Below are 19,549 nucleotides of genomic sequence, written 5' to 3'. Positions count from 1 at the left end.
TGATCATACACAATGTTGCAGTGAGAGAGATCTTACCTCCCACATGTAACATATGGAGGTCTCATTTGAGTATTTGATTACCAGAATTCATCAAGATTATTTTTAAGTACACATATGCATCCTGCATTTTTATGCACATGAATGGAGTTTTTCTTAGCCTCAATATAATTACCCCTTAAAGCAAATCATAACTTTAAAAAATTGGAGTAAAGCCTTTGCTGTGTTTTGTTAAATTAGGTTGAATTTTACTGTGGAATATTTTAACATCTAATAAATGCTATGAACATTTAAGAGTATTTTGATTGGAAATAAAACTCATTTTTCATTTTCACTTTCTGAAAAGAATGTCACAATTCTGGATTCTACTACAAAACTTGAAGCATTGGGTGCACTTTGAGATAAGGTGACATGAAAAATATATTAATAAATGCGTAGGTAACGTTCTTACCCAGTCTAAGAATTCCACGTGCCTACATCAAAAGAAATGAACACATACTTTATGACATTCTAAAGAAATCCTTATCCTTTGAATGTTGATAATCTTCTTAAAATTCAAGAAACAACTTCCCTGGGATTTAGTATGTCATATAACCAATTAATAAACAAGCAATGACAAAATGTGAGAAATAATCCTTCATTCCAAATATATCTTGAATGTTGAACATATATAAGCATTGAGGTAAGTGTTTTATTATGATGGAATCAAAAATAAATATGATCCATTATCTGTTAGAATAACCTAAACAATAAAAAATTATTTAAATATACAAAGCAAAAAAAAAAAAAAAACACAAAATAATAAAATAAAAACTTTTGTCTTGCTCTTGCTCTTTTTAAATGTAGATTGCTCTTTTTAAATGTAGGGAATCTGCATGTCATACTCAGTTAGGGACATCCAGATATCTATTCCATCCCTACATTACTATCCATGACATCCACAGCAGCGGAAGACAAAGCTCACACTTGAGATTAAATACTCTGGCCTAGAAATAACATATGCCATGTCCACATTCAACTTACTGGCTAAAATAATCCCATAACCGGTCCTAACTTAACAGGACTAGGGATGTATAATCCTCTTATGAACCCAGAAGGAGAAAAATCTCCAGTGACCACTGGTAATGCCTGCCATACACACAATAGCCTCCATCTTGAAAGTTAATCAATACAGGCAGACATGGACATGAAAGCAATCACTAAATCATTTATATGAGGGTACACTTCACAATGGTAGTGAAAAGTACAAGGAGACAGTTGATTTTAACCTTAAACCTTAATAAAATTAATAATCTTACTGCAAAAGACAAAGTAGGACTTAGGTAAACACAAGTATTCCAAATAAAATCAGTGATTACTTAAACTTTCATGATCTTATTGTTGTCTCTATACGTGCACACACACACACACACACACACACACACACACACACACACAGTTCTTCTCCTCTTCCTCCTTCTCCTTCTTCTTTTTCTTCTTCCTTTTCTCCTTCTACTCCTTTTCCTTCTCCTTCCTCTTCTCTTTCTCCTCCTCCTCTTTCTTTTCCCCAAGAAAAACAATCTCAGCCACTCCACAAGGACTTACTTTGTTTAAAAGCTAATCTCTGTCTTTACTGGTATCAGTGGTTAGACTTTGAGACAGTATTTTATGTCTTTTACTTTATCAAAATGTTGATACAATTCTCATTTAGAAATCATAGTAATTTTAAGTGCAGCAGTTTATACATGAAATGGATGTTAGAGAATCAGTGAACTATAATTTGACATTAAAATTATTTAAAATGTTGGTAGAATTCATGACCATGATTTTATTGTGCTATTTGTCATTTTCTGGAAAATACAAGTTATTGACTCAGACTTGAATTAAATTAGACTAACCCCAAGCAATATATAAACTGCATGATTTTCCACTTAAAGAATGATTCATATTTCCTTTTGAATATTTCTTTCTATCAGTAACACATGTAAATATGAGACATTTGACTTCAGACCTAGAATGTTAGAACTGGAATTGTCTGGAGATAGACCTTGTCCCTGGCAGTCAAAGCAGCAGAACAAGAGAGAAAATCTGAATGACAGTGAACAGATTGGTGTCAGCAACACTGAGAACCATATATGAAGAGTAAGGTGGAATCAGAAATGCTTTCAAAATAATAGGAAGGCCTCACGCAGTAGGGCAGAGAAACATTAACTGAAAGCAGACTGCCAAAGTCAGTCATTCAGCTTCACTAAACCTCTGAGCCTTACTTCTTTCATCTACTATATAAAGACATAAAGATGATCAGAAAGGGAGGGGTGTGTGGACAGTTTTGTGCAAAACCACTTGTATGCTATGGTCATTACAGGTTTCATAAGTAGAGACAACCTCCAGAAGTCTCCCTCCTTTTACTCCCCGCTGCCTAAAGTACTCCCGTGTTAAGGATAAGACTGTAATACACTTTAGGATGTAATTCTCTCTGGACAGATAAGTCATTATTAATCACTAATAAATAGGAATTTAACATATTTATGTAACAGGAATTTAGATAAGGACACACGGCACATGCAGTATTCAAACTGAGAAAGAAGTGCAGGGCAAATGCTACTGACATTATGAAAACAACAAAACAAGTAAAATCCAACAGTCTCAGGAGAAGGAAGCAGGAGAGAAAGCTGGTAGAACTTAAGAGGATTAGGCTCCTACAGAAACTTTGCTAACATCCCAGCTATGATAAAGGCAATTGGAGCAGGAGTGTTTCAACTATGGTGTAATATCCCATAGTATCTGCCATGCTGGTCTAACCAGGTCACTGTTTTTACTATTAGATTTTCTCCACTTATTATCATTATTATTATTATTTTATTTTTGAGATGGAATTTTGCTCTGTTGCCCAGGCTGGAGTGCAGTGGCGTGATCTCAGGTCATTGCAACCTCCACCTCCCGAGTTCAAGTGATTCTCCTGCTTCAGCCTCCTGAGTAGCTGGGTTTACAGGCACCCACCACAACTCCTGGCTAATTTTTATATTTTTAGTAGAGACGGGGTTTGACCATGTTGGCCAGGCTGGTCTCGAACTCCCGACCTCAAGTGATCACCTGCCGTGGCCTCCCAAAGTGCTAGAATTATAGGCATGAGCCATCATGCCTGGCTCTCCACTTGCTATTATAAATGCTATTTTGTTTTGAACCTCTTAATGTATAAAGTGTTTTGTTTGTCTGTTTTGTACTTGTATTCATAATTATCCAGGATAGATGGTTATTTTTATCTAATTGTTTTCTCAGTTGCCTTTTTAAGCTGATAAACAATATAAACATATTTCCTCTACTCCACTTTTTTTCCTTTGATTAATGTGGTAATTATTTACTATCATTGTGAGTTTTGAGGCCTCTATATACTTCTGTTCGGTAATCTCAATGATCCGGGGTCATGGAGCCTCTGTGATAGTCTCTCAAAGGTCTCCCTCATAATCCTCCATTATACGAGTGGATTTATTTTTCAAGTAATGATCATGCTTTGATCTGACTTTATTTGGCACGTATGATATTTCAAACAGCAGTATTACTACAAGATAATTAATCGTTATTGCAGTAAAAGTATATTGGCACCCGGATTGCCTCATGCATTCATGTTACCTTGCATAGTAGCTGAGCACTGCAATTCGTGAGCATTTTGCTTTCCTGCTAGGAAACTTTCCCATCCCTTAGGGAGAAATTGCCTGCTGGGGTCTGATGCACACATTATCTGTCTAAGCTCTTTTTTTTTTTTTTTTTTTTCTGAAGACTAGACCATGAGTTCTAAGAAAATGGGAAACAACTCTACATTGTCCACCACTGAGTATTCATGTTAGCCCAGTATCTACCACATAATGAAAACTCAAATATTTGTTGAGTAATTAAATCAGTTGATTTTTAAACATTTCTACTATATGTCTATTCTTACGTTCTAAGACAGATACTTTCTTGTCCTCTTATGCTAAGTATAAATAAAAAGTAGAGAAATCATTCCAGATACTTGTGATTTTTTACCATCCTCGTATGTAAAAAGCTGTGAAAACATGTTAAGTTATAGTGAGAGTAATATTTTGCTTCACAAATTTGGTGAAATATTAATCCAGATTAATCCAATGAGTCATTTTCTTACGTATCTTTTACCTTTCTCTTCATGATCTGTTATTGTCCCTGGACATGGCCCAATAGAAACTGAATAATAGTGTCCTTTTCTTGGCAATCTCCAAACACAAACTCTTCACTATTCTGTTCCAGTCAGTCAGACCTACTGACGTCGAGCTCCTATTCTGCCTGGTTTCTCGAAATGCAGCTTTTCTTAACTTAGATTAATGTCCCCACCCCTTCTCCCCTAACTAACTCCTAAGCACTCTTCACTACTTAGTGTAGGTAAGACATTATCAGGAGAGGCCTCCTAGACCCCATATCTTGGCTAAGCCTGACTAAAATGTCAACACCTAAATCTCCCAGCAAGAATCCTAAACATACCAATTTTCACCTGTATTATACTTTCCTGTGTGTATGGTTGCCTCCTCAGTTGGACTACTTACTCTCATAGAGTACTAAGAATGTTAGCTATTATAGCATCCCTGACACCTGATACATACAGTGCCAGATAACTATCCAATGACTGCAGAGAAGACACATTTGTGTTCTATGTTGTATTGTCTCTAAAGGCACACTAACATTTAATTCAAACGTTCTTTCTGTGATTTAGAATAATTGTTAATCGATATCATTCTACTGGTAAAAGCTACATGTGAAGTCAAATTGTCCCTGAGAGAATATCAAGATATGGACATACAATTGGGAAAATAAAATGCTGAATCCATGCTGCTGTAAGTGCAGCATGGATTAATGAGATTGTTTAACCGAATGTATGGATTAATTATTCAGGCAATTTTTAAGGAAGAATGAAATGTGAAATGTTAACAAGACTTATAAAACTATTGCTGTTAGATGATGCAATTGATTGTAATGACTGTAAAATAAAAAGATCAAGGCAAGCAATTACATATTAAAAACAGAAATAAGTATAGTAATGCTTCCTGGAAAACTGAGCAAAAATGTATCCTTTAGGTATAAAGGATACATGTCATGTTTAATAATGAATTGCAGATTAATAGTAAATAAATAAAAACCTTAATGTCAATTTAGAGTTTACATTCTGATCTATAATAACCACTGAAAAATACCATACAAACATATTTTTCATTTCCTTATTTTTCCTTCTGTAAATTCATGAAAGGGTGATCATGGAAAAAATGAGGTTTGGTGAATATATTTTTATATAATTACATTTAAATACTGGAAGATTTCTATTCTTAACATATTTTACACTTTTTTAAAAATCACCTTTTTGAGATATTATATACAATTGTGAAAATTTCACATTTTAAGTGTATATTTCAGCATTTCTTTTAGTGTATTTACTGAGTTGTTAAATTTTCACCAAAATCCAATTTTGGAACTTTCCCATAAGCCCAGTACCCATAAACTCCTCATACCATTTAGAACTTTCCCATAACCCCAGTACCCATAACCCCTCATACCATTTAGAACTTTCCCATAACCCCAGTACCCATAACCCCTCATACCATTTAGAACTTTCCCATAACCCCAGTACCCATAAACCCCTCATACCATTTTCAGCCAATCCTTATTCCCACGTCTAGTGCCATGCAATTACTGACATACTTTTTGATATGGAAAATTACTATAAATGGAATCATGCAAGTTGTGGTCCTTTGTGACTGCCCTCTTTTACTTAGCTTAATGTTTTTGAGATTTTATCCATGTTGCAGCATGTATCAATATTTTAAAAATTTTGTTGAAGGCATCAGCCTCAATTTTTATTTATTCATTATGCTATTTCTTCTAATTCATGGATTTATATTTTTATGACTACATCTATTTCTTTATACTCCCTTTGTTTTATTTTGAAGATTTATTTCAGTCATAGCATTTACACTTTACAGTAGATAAAGATGATATAAAACACATATTATTTATGCATCTTTCTTCTATGAAAACATGGTTGCAGATATGGTTAATTCTCTTGAGTAATGTAAAGCAATCAGAGTGACTGGTTCACAATATAATCACAAGTCGTAACAAGTGAGCAAAAGTCTCTTGGAATACTTGAAAAACTCATTTATTTCATCCACTGTAAATAGACAGATATTTAAGGAAAAAGTGTCCTTTCAAAATTAGGCGACACATCTAAGACTTACTGTTTTCTAAGACTTTAACATAAATACAGCAATTTTTTTTTGCAAATAAGTGAATGCATTATTGTGACTAATGAGGAGAAAGCATTTTGAAGGAGACAAAGTAGAGATGAAAATGATGAATATTTTATGAATAAGGGAGAAATGTCATGTTCAATGGCTAATTGTAGATTAGTAATAAAGGAATAAAAACTGGAATGTCAATTAAGAGGTTACATTCTGATTTCTAATAACCATCGAAAAATACCATACAAACATTTTCCATTTCTTTAATTCCCCACCTGTAAATTCATGACAGGGTGATCATGAAAAAAAGCATCAGAACACAACAGGGCGCAAAGTCCTGGCTTGTTTACTATCTGTCCCTAAAAACCTGGTCTATGCAATCCACCTTCTAAGCTTTCTTTCCTTTGGTCCATTTAATTCAACAGCTATTTATTGAGGAAATATATGGGTTGTATTGACAGATAACACAAACCACTTGCTATCAGGAAATCTATTGTCAATACTGCTGTGATGAACTTACAGGTCCATGTGTCTTTTTGGAAGAATGGATTGAATAAAGAAAATGTAGTCATATATATCATTAAATATGACACAGTCATAAAAAAAAAACAAAATCATGTCCTTTGCAGTAACTTGGAAGCAGCTGGAGGTCATTATCCTAAAGCAACCCCAAAGCAGAAACAGAAAACCAAATAGTACCTGTTCTAATTTATAAGTGGGAGCTAAACAGTGGATACTCATGAATATAAATATGGGAACAATGGCCACTGGGGAAAAAAGAGTGGGGAAAGGGAAGGAAGGGGTAAAAAATAATTACCTATTGAGTACTAGTCTCACATCCTAGGTAATGGGTTCAAACGTACTCCTAACCTCATGCAATATACCTTTGTAACACATTTGCACATGTACCCCGAGAACCTGAAATAAGAGTTGAAAATAAAACTCTGAAGTCTATTTAAGAGGAAGATGAGGAAAATGAATTTAAGGGAAAGATGAGGAAAATGTATTTCTACCTGCAGTTCCACTTTGATAGAACTGCCCATTGGCTACAACTACTAGTAAAGGTTTTCCTTAATGAAAAGATTTATGTTCTAGACACCCACATGGCACCAAAGGAAGCATTCAGGTGGCAAATGGATCAGTCTAGAATTACTCCAATTGTCTTGAGAAAAATACTTCACCTCTCTAATTTTCAATCGCCTAATCTATAAAATAGGGATGATAATAACCACCCCAATGTTTTTAAGAATTAAAAAAAGCAGGATTGTGTATGTACAGTATAAAGAACATTGCCTAGCACAAGAGATACTAGTTTTATTATTGATATTGCTTTATCATCATCATCATTGTCATTACTATTTTTCTTTATGAGGGAGATTTGTCAGATGAAGCTAGTTAATTCAAAATAGTTATTGAATCACCTACCTAAATTATTTTTCTGCCAGTGACCAGCCATGTGATTGTGGAAAGGTTCACTATGTCTCTGTTTCCTTGTTTTCCAAATAAGGGTGGTGATATCATTTGCCTCACAATACTGATGGTATGATTAAGTAAGATAATAACTTACTGTACTAATGACAGTTTCTGACATGAGGTAAGTATTCAAGAAAGGCTTTTTATTATAAATATGAATATTATTATTGATTCCTTTCATTCTATTTTTTAAAATAGCAAACAATAAATGGTAGTTATTATTGTTTACAACAACAATATATTTATTAGCACCATGACTTGCTAAATCTTCTAAGAAACAGACATGGGATTAATAATAGTAGCCATTATTAAATGAAGACATGAACACAGTTATCATAAACGAAAGATGTGTAAGCTCCAATTAGGTTAATTTTCGCTTCATAATGGATGCAGAATTTCTTACCTGGTTGATGAGATATTCTACGAAAAAGAGCATCCCTTTTCTAGAAAATGACCCCTTAAGAGGGACAAACAATATGTAACTAAACGAATGACCTAGAAAAGTCAGTGGAGTGGGAGTCTGAAGATTTTGAAGAGCAGTAAGTGAAAAAAAAAGTGACAGGTCATGCTTGATAGGAGAACAAGTAATACATGTCATAGAGTGAGGAAATGGAAAATATTTCTGGGAAGTAAGGATCCACTGATGATATTAGGCAGCTGTGTGGAGCCTGGGAGACTAGGAAGAGTGTCAAGACCATCAACATTAATAAATTGGAGGTCAGCAGATCATGCTGCTCATCAGTCAGTGTCACTGGTGATAAATGTTTTGAGGGGAAAGGTCAGTGGATGGGAGGTGACTGGAGTATTCCCGAGAAACAGCAGTCTTCTGTTAAACAGGAGGCTCTTGGAATACCAACACGTGATCATTAGACCTGTCATGTTAGTGAACAAGGCCAAAATGAAATCAGAGTGAGGACGCCAAGAGTTTTAATAAACTGGAAAAAAAATGGATCACAGTTAAATGTCTTTCTACCAAACCATTACTCTTAGATACTTCACATGAAAATGTCAATTGCTGTTTTACAGTGTTCTTTTTTTTTTTTTTAAAGTAAGTACATAATATCTACACAATTGCAAAATAAGCCAGTGCTTTTTTAATTTTGCAATTGTTCAGATATTTTCAATGAAAGTAAATTTGTGAAGGTATAACCAGAGGACACAATGTCAGTTTAGGATCTCTGCTGACCAAACAATGCCAACAATTAGGCAAGGGGTACATATTAAGATAAGTGGATGATATTTGTGTGAGTTGGACTAAATTTATAGAAGGGATATGTTACATCATTTTTAGATCAAGGATAAATGCATTTATCAAGCAAGGCCTAATGATGAGCAGAGTGTGCTGGAAACACACAGGCCCAATTCTACGAATTAGTGACAACCTGAAAAATGGGAACTAAAAACTCTCTCTCAGTACTGCTGCTTTAATTAAATGAAATAATGTATATAAAACATCTATTAGGTTGGTGAAAAACGTAATTACGGTTTTGGCCACTACTTTTGCACCAGCCTAATAGTAAGATGAGAGGCATGTGTTAGGTCGAAATGATAGAATGCTTTTGTGTGTGGAAGTGGGGAGGGGTGTGTGTGTATGTGTATGTGTATGTGTATGTGTATGTGTGTTTGTGTGTCATGAAATTTAGTTTATCTTATTTTAAATTTGATGCTGATTTTATGCACATAATGCATTCATTGAACAAATATATATTGAGCCCCAGGTACTATTTAGGTACCAGACGTATAGCAGGACCCACATAGTTAATGTCCCAACCTCACAGAATTTATATTCTAGTGAAAGGGAGACAGATGATCAACAAGGACACACATAGTATGTGTTAAGTTGTCTATACATTAAGGTATCATAGATACAGAGTGCCATTGGTGACAGGACATTAGGACTGTACATTTAGATATCTTAGACATTTGTGAGTGAGTAAGAACGAGTGTAGTAGGGGAATGTTTGGAGAAATAGCAGTGGGCTTGATCACGTAGGGTTCTGGAAGCCATTCAAGGGACTTTGCTTTGTTCACTGAGGGATACGGGAAACCATTGAATGTTATGAGCAAAGGAGTTGCAGATAGAATTAATGTTCCAGTTCCTGTTTTAAATGTCTCCAAGAACCTTTCTTAACTTCCCAGAACACCAAATTGAGAAATTGCTATTCGTATCCCATTTATTTGGGCAAAGAAATGGAAGCCTAGAAAGGTTGAGTAATTGGCCAAAGTCATATAGTAACTAGTGACTGAGCTGGATTTTGAACCCGGGCAGGTTCAACTACATAGAATTAGAATCTTAACTACTTCTAATCTTTAATGAAACACTCCTTAGGGAGTGCTTTTCCCTTGAATTGTCTTCCCCACTGCCCCCATTCCTTGGATTGTTTTTTTTTTTTTTTTTTTTTTTCTCTCTGTCTCTTCTCAAGCATACTTTTTATTGGTCTTTTAAATATGATTTCCTGTACTTTCTTCTGTTCTTTCTTTCCCTCCTTTCTTTCTTTCTTCTTTAATTTTCTTCCTTCTTAACTTCCTATCTTTATTTCCTGAAGTAAGTTAGGTATTTTTCATGTATTATGTCATTTATCCTATCATATCTTTTGGCCATACGCTCTCTTTTTCATTTTCTGTGTATTTATTCTAAGCAGAGTTTATCTAATTTAGTGCAGTTGACTGTCTTGCTACTCAAGATATAGTCCTCAACAGCAAGGGCTTGGGAGCTTGCTAGGAGCTGAGCTGTGTCCCACAATCTGTATTTTAGCTGGATCTACAGGTGATCTGTAGGCACGCTGGCATTTGAAATATACTTTACATGCAGACTGGGAGATACAGCATAGGACTTTTCCTCAGCTTTTCTCACTTTCTGATGGGCTTTTGAGTAGAATCTGTTTTTCAGATTTACAGCTGCAGAAAATGCCAAATGCAACAATAATCCCATACTCATCATCAATAATAAATTTATTTAAATCAGCCCTGCTGAATAAAAACTGGAACCATTTTCTCATTATGTAACGCATAGGAATATAAATTTCCACAGTGTGAGCCACAGCTCGCACCACTTCTAGAATACTTTTGGCCCTTGCTTCACTATTTTTTTCTTGAAATGCACATTTCAAGAATGCAATGAGCCAATTCTAGTTCTTTGCGTTAATTTTTCTTCCTACCCCAATGGTGGTTGTTGCTTTGAAATGGAAGTTACTAAATAATCTTAGAAAGAAAGATACTGATGGAAAGGAAGAATACTGTACTGTATCCCTCTCAAAAGGAGTACACCGTTCTCCAGTCTCTGAGACAGGGCAAAAAGTAGAGGCAAAATAACATGTCTTCTTACCTCCCTCTAGCCCAGCAGGTTTATTCCATTTTTAATGGCAAAATATCCATTGAAAACCAGCTGTGCTTCTTAGGTCACTGCTATAATTAGAAAATATTTCCAGATTTTGAAAAAAAACCAACTCTGAGAATTAGTTTTCAGTGTTCTCATGAGACTCAGAGAAGTTTAAATACCTACCCGAATTACTAAGTGATAGAGCCAAAAGCCAAGAGCCAAGACATACACCAATACACGGAATCCCAATTTAATGCCTTTCTACTAATATGCTCTGCATTTTTAAGAAAAATATTATGAATAGCAACATGAGTGCTTTCCAATGGCATTAGTTATCAGTTTCATTTCACATTTCACTGCCATTTTTGTAGCAGACATGGTTCCACATCTTCTGATTGCATTCCCAGACCTCAATCACTGCAGATATCTTCAGGTCACCTATTTTGCTTAAATGGTGGCTTCTGTGTGAGTAAATCTGGTGCCCTCTGCCTTGAGCCCCAGCTGTTTGCATCCTGCTGTGTGTGATTGTGAGTGACTGAATGTTGGACAGCTGCAACTTCAGAAAAAAAAAAAAAAGGCCAACACTTGTCCCTACTAGTACATTGTTTAATTGTGTTGTTCATGGACTGGTTATGAGCACAGATAATAAATTCTCTCTTTCTGAAATATTTTGGTCCTACTTTTATCTCATTATGTGTGGGACCTAGAGTTACAAAGTGGAGAAGCAACCAGTAGATAAAGTAAGAAATGTTTAATCTAAAATAATTTGGCTTCATTAACTTTATGCAAATGTTTAAAGCCACAGTGTTATGTATAGATATGAGTCAAATTGCTCTATGTTTCCCAGGCCACCTTTACCTGCTGTTGGCCATACAATATTTTGATGTCAGATTCCTGTAAGACTTGTAGACCTTGAAATGTTCAAGGACTGAAAATAGCAAATGAGAACTTGGGGGGCATTATATCAGCCAAGTCATTATTTTACTTGGAAAACTTAATTCGGTTAAACCAAATCGTAATTTAAGATGAAACCCATGTGTGTGCAACTGCCAAAGAGTCTGTTTATTTAAAGAGCTTTTATTTCCTTTAATAACAGTCATTGAATATCATTTATAGCATGTTCACTTTTTTAGTTGTAGTATTTTTAGTTTTAAATGTCCTAAAAGTATCTATAACTAATTAGTCCATTGAGTGTACTGATTAAACTAATTTACATTTTATAATTCTAGAAATAAAATACGAATGAAAAGTTATTCTAGAACACATCACAAATAAATGAAAAGAAATGAAAAGCAGTTTAAAATAACCAAATGTTCAACGTAGTCTTATTGCAAATCCATTTTAATATATTCCAAGATAAATCATTCTTGTTCTTAAAACTTTACTTACAGATATTATCTTCCTTTGGTTATTGTCTTTTATTGTCCAAGCATTTTAATATGGTAAATATGTAAGTACTACTTCACCTAGCTGTACTCACAATGCCTAAATTATCTGAAAAGAGTTTCTGGTCTATAAAAGCTCTGTCTCAGACCTGTTATAAATTGTAAAGTGCTATGAGCCAATTCAACAGTATTTAATGTCAATTAAGCCAACAATAATTATGGAGCAGGAATTATATGGCAGGTACATCATTAGACTCTAGAGAGGCAGATATGAAATGGCAGTCAATCTGAGCTCATTGACATTGGAATGAGATAAGAATTTTGATTGTTTTGAGGTGGTGAAGCATAATGATGGATACAGAGAAGCATAATATATACATATATAATTAAAATAATCAAAATATTTAAAAATGTAACAAATATCATTAAATATAAAATATTTCATATTTAATGTATATCTCATAAATGTGTGTTTGTGTGTATTTTAAGCTATGGTTACCTTACAATATCATAGGACAAATTAAGTTTTTACTTTAGTTGAAGAAGTTTGTAAATTTCCCCTAGTAAACCCTATTTCCATACCAGAAGGAAGAAAAGCCAGATTTCTAGGACCTATATGATAAATCTAAATAATTTTTATTATTATTTTTGTTTTAAAAGGTCAATTATTTTTGAGAAAATTCTGTAAGAATAGATGAAATGATAAGTAATTTAAAGGGGGAAAATCATATTAGATTGCTGTCTTTATCTTGTTTAGAATTATACTTATTTTATTGCATTCTGGTGTGGATTTTTAGAGTATAACTTTAATCCCCTGTTGGAGAGCCTTCTCTTTCAAGAGCATTTAATATTTCTGGTATTAATCATCAACAAAAGATTTGGAGGCTACATTCATTTTCTATGGCTAATGTAACAAATTAAAACATAGTGTTCCAAAGCATCACAAATTTATTGTCATACAGTTTTGGAGGTAAGACGTCCAAAAGGGGTCTCACTGAGCTAAAACCAAAGTGTCAGCAGGCTGCATTTCTTGTGAAGGTGATAAGGGATATTCTGTTTCTTGCCTTTTCCAACTTCATGAGATCAGTTGCATTCCTTATATTGTGGCCACTCCTTCTAATTCCAAATACAGCTCCACAGCCTTTTCAAATCACTCTCTGACTCTGCCTTCTCATTCTACCTTCCCTCTTCTGTTTTAAGGGATTCTTATGAGCACATTGGGCCTACTCAGATAATGTAGGATAATCTTTTTTATCTTAAAGTCAACTGATTAGTAAGCTTAATTCTATCTGGCAACCTTAATTCCCCATTGCCATGTAGAGTAAAATTTCCAGAAATGCGGGATATTAGGACATCAACATCTTTCAAGGCCATAATTCTACCTACTACAAGGGTTTAACCAAGGACCTCTGGGTCTTATTATCTTGGGTATGAGTTTTAACACACTTTAAGGTATGACTATATAACCACTGTTGCTGGGTAGAGAAAGTTCTCCAGGGGCCAAGTAAGTTACTGCATGTATCGTGAAGTGAAGTTTTATTTATCTTGATATTTTCTTGGGCTATTTATCTTTTGCCATTTCTGAACCATTAGCAAAGTCTTGTCTACCTCCTTCAGCATTGTACTGGCCATATTTACAAACAGTAAAAGAATGGTCACAAGTCCACATTTGGTTCTCAGAAAAATAGCAGCACTTGAAGCTTGAGTGGTATTGATTTCCAAAGGAAAAAATCATTCTTAGGGAGCAACCTGTGAGACCATGAGGTCCTGACGTTCATCTATATCTGCCAGTGTTCATCTCTTGTCAGCACTGGGAGAGGTTGGCTTGAGTTTTATTATGGCAGCCTTCTTCACATAAAGTAGTTCAAAAATTAGTAAAATGTGATATAGCAAGTAAGTAACTCAGCATAAGAGGCCCTATAAAGCAATGACTTCAAAATACCATGAAGTGAGTGTAATGAAGCTTTGCAGGGAGAAAGATACCCAGCATAGAAATGGCTCTTGTTTCTTCCTACAGCTTTACTCATGGATGTCCCTGTTTCATGTGCTAACATGATTTGTGGTGGTTGTATCACTGTTTCCACTTTCAAAAAATTTCAAAAAGACAAGAACAATGCTGGCAAGGTTTCAGAGAAAAGAGGACATTCATTGTAGGTGGAAATGTAAGTTAGTACAGCTATTACAGAAAACAGCAATTGTGAATGGAAGTTCATTCCTGATTTGGCTCTCTGTTTGTCTGTTACTGGTGTATAAGAATGCTTGTGATTTTTGCACATTAATTTTGTATCCTGAGACTTTGCTGAAGTTGCTTATCAGCTTAAGGAGATTTTGGGCTGAGACAATGGGGTTTTCTAAATATACAATCATGTCATCTGCAAACAGGGACAATTTGACTTCTTCTTTTCCTAACTGAATACCCTTGATTTCTTTCTCTTGCCTGATTGCCCTAGCCAGAACTTCCAACACTATGTTGAATAGGAGTGGTGAGAGAGGGCATCCCTGTCTTGTGCCAGTTTTCAAAGGGAATGTTTCCAGTTTTTGCCCATTCAGTATGATATTGGCTGTGGGTTTGTCATAAATAGCTCTTATTATTTTGAGGTACGTTCCATCAGTACCGAATTTATTGAGCATTTTTAGCATGAAGGGCTGTTGAATTTTGTCAAAGGCCTTTTCTGCATCTATTGAGATAATCATGTGGTTTTTGTCTTTGGTTCTGTTTATATGCTGGATTACGTTTATTGATTTGTGTATGTTGAACCAGCCTTGCATCCCAGGGATGAAGCCCGCTTGATCATGGTGGATGAGCTTTTTGATGTGCTGCTGGATCCGGTTTGCCAGTATTTTACTGAGGATTTTTGCATCGATGTTGATCAGGGATATTGGTCTAAAATTCTCTTTTTTTGTTGTGTCTCTGCCAGGCTTTGGTATCAGGATGGTGTTGGCCTCATAAAATGAGTTAGGGAGCATTCCCTCTTTTTCAATTGATTGGAATAGTTTCAGAAGGAATGGTACCAGCTCCTCCTTGTACCTCTGGTAGAATTCAGCTGTGAATCCATCTGGTCCTGGACTTTTTTTGGTTGGTAGGCTATTAATTATTGCCTCAATTTCAGAGCCTGCTATTGGTCTATTCAGGGATTCAACTTCTTCCTGGTTTAGTCTTGGAAGAGTGTTAAGTGTCCAGGAAATTATCCATTTCCTCTAGATTTTCTAGTTGATTTGCGTAGAGGTGTTTATAGTATTCTCTGATGGTAGTTTGTATTTCTCTGGGGTCAGTGGTGATATCCCCTTTATCATTTTTTATTGCGTCTATTTGATTCTTCTCTCTTTTCTTCTTTATTAGTCTTGCTAGCGGTCTGTCAATTTTGTTGATTTTTTCAAAAAACCAACTCCTGGATTCATTGATTTTTTGGAGGGTTTTTTGTGTCTCTATCTCCTTCAGTTCTGCTCTGATCTTAGTTATTTCTTGCCTTCTGCTAGCTTTTGAATGTGTTTGCTCTTGCTTCTCCAGTTCTTTTAATTGTGATGTTAGAGTGTCAATTTTAGATCTTTCCAGCTTTCTCTTGTGGGCATTTAGTGCTATAAATTTCCCTCTACACACTGCTTTAAATGTGTCCCAGAGATTCTGGTATGTTGTATCTTTGTTCTCATTGGTTTCAAAGAACATCTTTATTTCTGCCTTCATTTCGTTATGTACCCAGTAGTCATTCAGGAGCACATATACACCATGGAATATTATGCAGCCATAAAAAAGGATGAGTTTGCATCCTTTTTAGGGACATGGATGCAGCTGGAAACCATCATTCCTAGCAAACTATCACAAGAACAGAAAACCAAACACCGCATGTTCTCACTCATAGGTGGGAACTGAACAATGACATCACTTGGACTCGGGAAAGGGAACATCACACATCGGGGCCTATCGTGGGGAGGGGGGAGTGGGGAGGGATTGCATTGGGAGTTATACCTGATATAAATGACGAATTGATGGGTGCTGACGAGTTGATGGGTGCAGCACACCAACATGGCACAAGTATACATATGTAACAAACCTGCACGTTATGCACATGTACCCTAGAACTTAAAGTATAATAAAAAAATAAATTAATTAATTTAAAAAAAGAAAACAGTATGGAGGTTTATAAAAAACTAAATATAGAACTACCATGAGATCCAGGATTCCCACTTCTGAGTGTATGTCCAAAGTAAAAAAAAAAAAAAAATCAGTTTGTCCAAGAGATACCTGCACTCTCATTTTTATTGTAGCACTATTCACAACAGCCAATATATGAAATCAACCTATGTGTTCATCACCAGATTAATTCATAAAGAAAATATGGTATATATCCACAATAGAATAATATTCGACCATATAAATAAATAAAATTCTGTCATTTGTGGCAACATGCATGATCACGAAGGATACTATGTTAGGTAAAATAAGCCAGTCACAGAAAGACAAATACTGCTTGTTCTCCCTCATATATGGAACCTAAATATTATTTTATAAAAGCAAAGAGTAAGTAGGATAGTGGTTACTAGAGGCTGGAAAGAATAGGGAGATAAGGAGATAGGTAAAGGTTGGTTAACGAATATGAAATTACAGCTAGATAGGTGGAATAAGTTTCATTATTCTATAGCATTGTAGAGTGGCTATAGTTAAAATATTTTACTGTGTATTTTCAAATAGCTAGAGAAGAAAATTCTGAATGTTTCCAATACATAGAAATCATAAATGTTTGAGGTAATAAATGTGCTGAAAACCCTGATTTGATCATTGCAAATTGTATACATGTATCAGAATATCACACTGTGCCCTATAGATATGTAGTTATTATGTGTCAATGAAGACTAATAATACAAAAATTGAAAAAAACAAGACTTTTTATTTTGAATATAATAGTGCACCTAATTGTTTCTTATGAATATAAGATCTAAGGGCATCTTATATGTCATTTTAAGATGGCATATTATAAGATGCCATTAATGACAATTAGATGTGACACTGACTGGTAAGACTGTAATACTGTAAAATGCAATATATAAACTATCATACCATAATGGTATAATGCTATGTACTACAATACCAAAGGCGTCGATGAAAAGCCCAATGCTATCATATGTGACTGGGAGACTGAATGCTTCCTCCCTCAGATTGGATTGACACTCAAAGAGAGAGCATACCAAATATCATACAGCTCGTAATTAATACTTTTTCACTTTAATCATCCTTTCTACTTTTTTTTTTTTTTCTCATTCAGTATGGATCAGTAACTAAGCTCTGTGGATGCTGCAGTGACTGTGAAGGACACATGCTTCAGTAATCTGTGATTGTGGAACAACTCCAGCACATAATGACATAAAACAGCCATGTTATTCTTGCTCGCAATTTTATTGGTCAGGAGGAATTCAGGTGGAGTGACAGTTATGACTAGAATGTCTGTTTCCAAAAGCATCTTCACTCAAGCCTAGTACTATGGTTTGCCTTAGTGACTCTGTTTTCTTCTCTTACCTTCTGTCCCCTTTTCTTTACTTTCATTCCTTTTAATTCTTTTCTATCCCCCTTTTCATCTTCCCTGCCTGTCTCTTTGTGGTGTCTTAATCTGCAAGCCTTTCACTGTTGCTTGAGTTTCTCAGAGAATGGTTGCTTCTGGGTAGTAGTACATAAGACTGATTTTTTCTATTATTCTCAAGTTGAATTCCAAGCCCTCAGAGAGGACTTCCATGAACAATTAATCTAGGATAGGTCACTATCAATTCCTTCACCCAATACTAATTTTTTACATAGCTTTTGTCAATGTCTGATATATTTATTTATTCATTTATTCCTTATAATTTTGATTTATTTCTTCAATAAATATTTATTAGCACCTACAGTATATCAATAACTGTTACAGAAGTTTAGCAAATATCAGTGGATTATAAAAAACGTGTCTAAAATTTTTGACTACTTGGAATACCCACTAGAACATACACTCCATAAGAACAGGGATTTAGTCTATCCTGTTTATCGTTGTATATTAAGGTCCTAGAAAAATGCATGACATGTAATAAACACTCGATAAATATTTTTGACTAACTAAAAGAACAAATTAGAAGGGTAGAAATGCTGTGAAAATGGGCAGAAAAATATTTTTCTAGTAAATTGTACTGTGCATATTTAATATATACAATGTTTTAAATGTATATAAATGTATTTATAAGAATGTATATATATATCAGTGAGTACTAGAGTAAAACCAATTAACATATTCATATTCTTACATAGCTACCCATTTTCTCCCCTGTGTCAAGAGTATAACTTGCTCATTTAGCAAAATTACTGAATACAATACACTGTTACTGACTATATTCCTCATTCTATACATTATATTTTTAAATTTGTTCATTTTATATATTTACTACTCTAGATCTCTTGACCTATATCTCCACATATCCTGCCCCCATTCCAATCTTAGTAATCACTGCTTTGGAAAGAATATTAGGATGATGTGAGAGAACACAACAGGGAAACTAATTCTCATTTGAAATTAATAATAGAGTTATTTGCAGAAGTGATATTGAAACTGAGAATTGGAGAATGACTTGAAGTTAGTGGCAACAGCCACATGAGTAGGTACAGGTCTTTCACCAAAGTGATCTATATCCCAGCTACAGAAATTAGATCTGGGATTTAGAGAGAAAATGAGAATAATGGAAAGGAATATGTAATTTTTCTTTTGGGGGATTAAAGTTAGGATATATATTTATTTTTATTACACTAAAATAATTTTAACTTTATTTTGAATGCCTAACTATTGAAATGAGATCTAGAGATTTTAATAATCTGATGGCTTTCTTATCTACTGGAGTGTGTTGACTTTTCCACAAATGTTTTTTCTTATTTGATGATGCTCCCAAATATTAAGCTTGTTTGTGAGTTGAGCTGAATAGTTATTTAAAAAGCAGATCTAGTAATTCCATCGTAATCATAAATTCAAGGTATATTGGAATCTTACATAGGATCTGCAACAGCTGTTTAATAATAACCTAGAGGGTAAGGTCAAATTTGTCTTTATTGTTCCACAGTCTCTTTATTTGATTCTCACAAGTCCTGCATGATCTCATTGATTCTGATATCCCAACATTCTCCCTGTCCTTTGGATGTTTCCTGTTTTTAAG

This window comes from Trachypithecus francoisi, unplaced genomic scaffold, assembly GCF_009764315.1.
Source record: "Trachypithecus francoisi isolate TF-2019V2 unplaced genomic scaffold, Tfra_2.0 Lachesis_group1, whole genome shotgun sequence".
NCBI classification, from domain to species: Eukaryota; Metazoa; Chordata; class Mammalia; order Primates; family Cercopithecidae; genus Trachypithecus; species Trachypithecus francoisi.
This window is presented reverse-complemented; position numbering follows the sequence as displayed.